The sequence below is a fragment of the Aegilops tauschii genome, chromosome 7, assembly GCF_002575655.3.
Source record: "Aegilops tauschii subsp. strangulata cultivar AL8/78 chromosome 7, Aet v6.0, whole genome shotgun sequence".
NCBI classification, from domain to species: domain Eukaryota; kingdom Viridiplantae; phylum Streptophyta; class Magnoliopsida; order Poales; family Poaceae; genus Aegilops; species Aegilops tauschii.
The window spans coordinates 99,163,121-99,167,593 of record NC_053041.3 but is presented as its reverse complement, the minus strand read 5'-3'; the positions used below and the strand labels follow the sequence as shown (position 1 = coordinate 99,167,593).

Below are 4,473 nucleotides of genomic sequence, written 5' to 3'. Positions count from 1 at the left end.
ACCATGCGGAGACCCCGCAGAGCAGGACTAGGGGTGTTATCTCCTCGGAGAGCCCCGAACCTGGGTAAGATTCGCCGGCGTGCATGTCTTCGCCTCATCCCGTTTCCAGGCACCGGCGACGTCTTACTGGCACCCAGTATGATAAGCCACCCGTTGGCATATGTCGCACCTACCACCCGACATCCAATGAGCTAGAACTATGCTTCTTCCAACTTCTTTGTCCTAATGCTCGCGAAGAAACATGAATGGCCAGCATCTGCACGTTATAGAACAAAATAAAAGTAAATCTGACATCATATTTACTTTGCAAGGAACCACACCATATTTCTGCAGAAAAAGAACATGTATGCAAACCAACCAACAAACAAATAACGAGCTGGTTCATCTTATACCAGAATAAAAAGAACACCGACAAGGAATAGAAGCATTCCTTGGTTTTCAAGCACACCAATTCATAGACATGATTTGGATATGGAAAAGACAAACATAGCAACAAGAGATAATCATAGAAAGTCGGCCATCCTACTATTCAATAAATGGTTCAGATTTCACCGTAACAAAACACTTAACAAGCTCAACACTTGTATTTTTGCTTGCTGCAATCTAAACAACATCACCACAAGTTCTATGATGCATCCAAACTAGTGAACTTTGTGCATAGATCGGATTGAATCGAAGAGAGAAGGGGAAGGGAAGGGCTACCTTGAGGATCGAATCGAATCAGCCTGCTTCTCCCTGCCATCTTCTTGTGAACAACCTTCTTCTTCCTGCCATCAGCAGAAAGCTTTTTAAGAAGTACAATAGGAGAAACGTTTCATACAGCGGAAAGGGGGACTTGATCAACATCCACTAACTTCACAAAAGAAAACACCTATCGAGGCAATAATTTCCCCCTGATTTAATAAGACAGCATGCCTGTTAAAAAAACTAGGCTCATTTACTTCTTCATGGGATTCAGATAAAAAATGGTTCAAAAAGGGACCTATCCAAGAACCACATGTTAAGATCTGGAGAATGGACGTAAATTATTTGACCATCGACATTCCCTAATCAAGGTAAACTGTAGCTAACTAGCTGATTGACCAATCAAAAAATGTATAAAGTAACCACCAATGCAACAGATTATGTTCTACTTCTAGCGCATTCATTCATAAGCGAAACATGGTGAACTGGAATCTAGAACTCATCGTCATAGGGAGACTTGATCCACATCCAACAAATAGACACGAGCTAGATTTGAGGAAGTCAGTCAAACAAATCTGTAAATGTAAGCATTCATGCATGCTGGATTTGTAAGCAATTAGTTGATCCACCAAACGGTAAAGAGCATTGACAACATTAAATTGCAGAAGCAAAACTAACAGCAACCCAAAATCACCCAAATCACTAGTTGATTAGCAACAAACAAGACGCGCGTGCGTGGTAATTCGAAGAAGAAACGGCCCTGCCGACAACGGCGCCGCCCATGACAAGGAGCTGCACTGTACAATCCACCAATTAGTATACATTACATGACAGGTTATTTACTACTCCATAAGTACATAAGTAGTACTTGTATCAGTACAGCTACACTGGCACGTAGTACAAACATGGTATCTTAGCATTCACTTGTAGGTGGCATCTGTATATACCTAGAGGTTAGCTCATCTTTTTATGTCAAGAATAGAAATCATATAGATTTCCTTGAATAACATAGGAGAAGAAAAATGTTCAGCAAATATGTATCACAAATTTAATGATGAGTCAAGGCTAATTGACAAGCACCCAAATATATACAGGCACCAGTTCAGGAAATTCATGACTTGGACAGTGTATTAATAGCAGATATGACGAACTAATGTACTTGTACTTGATCTAGTTGAATACATGCAGAATAAGTTCATGGTATAATTTGAATAGGATCAACAAGCCATTTATGTTGCCTTTCATCCAAATTTGATGTATTTCCATGCTAAGGTGCATACGATTGTATTTCCGTGAGGGGGGTTATTTCATATCCCTTAATTTTAATACGTTGGCATGATAACATGCTAGCTTTGGCAACATTAAGACAATCAATTAATCTGCACCGAGCAAACATGAATAGGATTGAAGAAATAAATTTTGTTCAGATTCAATTATATATAACACATTCACATAAGATTTAATTGGAAGCAACTTAAACTGCTGCATGAAGGAAACATCTGTGGACCGCTCCGCCATGTAAAGAGCTGAATTTGAATAAATATAAACATGTAACAAAATGGAAATGTTATGATATCTCTGTTGCATGAGTTTTTATCATCAATCGCCTCTCAAATCGGCAGATCTACCCGACTTCGTACCCGAAAGTCCCCATCACCAGCGTAGACACATGGCTCTGTCGTCTTCGTGCTGGATCTTGGCCAGACCAAAGTCAGCAACCTGCACAAGACAGAAAAAGCCCCATCATGCTCTGAGATGAACATTCAGAATATATCTTCCAAGCACATGTACGCATGCATGTCCCAGTTGAATAAAAGACATCATTTTAATAGTTGGATCCCGGAGACAATTCTTAGTGCTTTAAATCATTCAGTTATCTGAATTAACAGTACGGAAAAGAATTGAAGATCTCAATGACAGTAGTAATTGGAGGGATAAATCAACACTTGTTCTAAGGACAATAAGATGATTGGTGCCAGGCAGTGTGGGGTCTCATCAGTCACCAAGCTGAACATCAGTGGCTTATCTCCTGTAAAAGTGCAACCTTATTTTGCATCTACACTAGCCCCTAATCGTGCAACAATTTACAGTAATTTGAGGAGTACTTGCTAGGATCATGATGACAACTTTAGATTAAATTGCAGTGTTTGTCATCCACAGTTGTATGGTTCTATCTAGGATTACATAAAAACAGAGAAAACAGGGAGCTACCCAGCATCCACGACTACTAGAGCTAGTAATAGGAACACATGGTACAGTAGTAGAGCCGCAACACAACTACTGTCTGCCGGCAAGGCATGCGTTGTGCTACCTACTCATGGTTCAGAGAGCCATCTCGCTGAACCTCAACCTGAATGGTCTTGGCAATCCCTGACATAACCCGAACTATCAGATGCACATGATTGGGAGTAGTAGTACGTACAGGAGGATGTTGAGCGGTAGGCCCCTGTCAGCGAAGTCGGCTGCGAAGTTGTGGCTTGGCGCATGGTCTCGGCGGCGGTGAGGTTCCAAGCGGCTATGACGACGTGGGTGCCGCGCCCCACGTGCCGCTAGCACCCGCGCCATCTCCATGCAGATCCCGCTCGATGCACCTCCCAGCAGTAGCGAATCTAGTGAGTCAAAGCCAAATGGGGAAGAGAGAGCAGAGAGGAGAGGACCAAGAAAGGGAGAAGGGTGAGGAAAAGTACGTGTGACTATGGCGGTGAGGCCGGCTGCGGAGACCGAGCGCGTTGCCGGGAGCGGGAGGGAGGAGGACGTCAACATGGGACGCCGGCCAGCCCAAGCCCCGTCAGTGGAGAGCGCCTGCTCGATCCAGATCGAGGTCCTGATTGGCGTGGGGTTGCCTGCGAATCTTGGGGGCGGCTATGGGCATGGGCTCGATCTTGGGTCGGCCTCGACCTCGTCTACGGTGAGGGTCGTCGATGGTGGCGGTGGGGGTGGGGTTGGGGGCGTGGGTGGGAGGGAGAAGGGGGCAGCGGCGGCTGGAGTGGGAGGGGAGTTAGGGCGGGAAGAGCGCGGCGAGTGAGGCATCAGGGACGGTGTGGGTCGGCGGGCGAAGGAAGAGCGGCGTGGGGTTTGCGTCCTACGGGCGCGAGCAGCGGAGTGTGGTGGCGTGCGGGCGTGGGCGGCGGGATCTGAATCGGGGGCGGGAGGTAGGTGGCGGTTGCGAGTGGATCTGAATCGGGGGAGAGAGGGGAGAGGAGTGGAGTTAGGGTTTGGGTTGGCCTGCTGAGAGGTGAGCGAGAGACGTTGGATTCGCCTAGTGTGGACGGTTCAGATCACATAGAGTGGGGTGATCCGTGAGAAGTATTCTGATTGGTCCGATAATCTGTGATTTAAAATAATTTCCAAGTACTAAAGATAAAGCTATTTTGTGAAGCAACTATCAATTTTTTTTTGCAAAACGGCATTATACAAATTTTCACTCAAGTTAGACCACATTTTATGGTTGAGCACCAATTTGTATGCATTTCTGATCTTTCTACCTATTTTTAATCATTTTTCGAGTGTCCAAACTGAGTTTTTTTTGTGAAGGACCTATAATATATTTGTTGCAAAATTGGACCAAACCATTTTTCTGAAATACTAGGCCATATTTAATGCACAATTGACCAAATTATTGGGTGTAAAAAGTTTGGATACACCTCTGGTGAAAAAGACAAATTTTCACCATTTCAGCTGGAAGCGGGTCAAATTTGAACTGTGGCTGCCTCATAGTTTGCTATTTATTTTTTCCAAAAATCATTTCTAGGAACAAAAGTATCTATTTAATCAGAGAAACACCAAAAA

At 44.3% G+C, this 4,473-nt stretch overlaps 1 long non-coding RNA gene across 1 annotated transcript; it reads right to left on the bottom strand.

The window, feature by feature from the left end:
• Positions 1 to 1,398: 1,398 nt before the first annotated feature.
• On the bottom strand, positions 1,399 to 3,627 carry LOC109755725 (uncharacterized). The gene is made up of 3 exons (XR_012188897.1): positions 3,107 to 3,627; positions 2,325 to 2,403; positions 1,399 to 1,476 (listed from the first exon to the last, which is right to left on the bottom strand). It is a non-coding gene; the product is annotated as an uncharacterized lncRNA (long non-coding RNA).
• Positions 3,628 to 4,473: the final 846 nt, after the last annotated feature.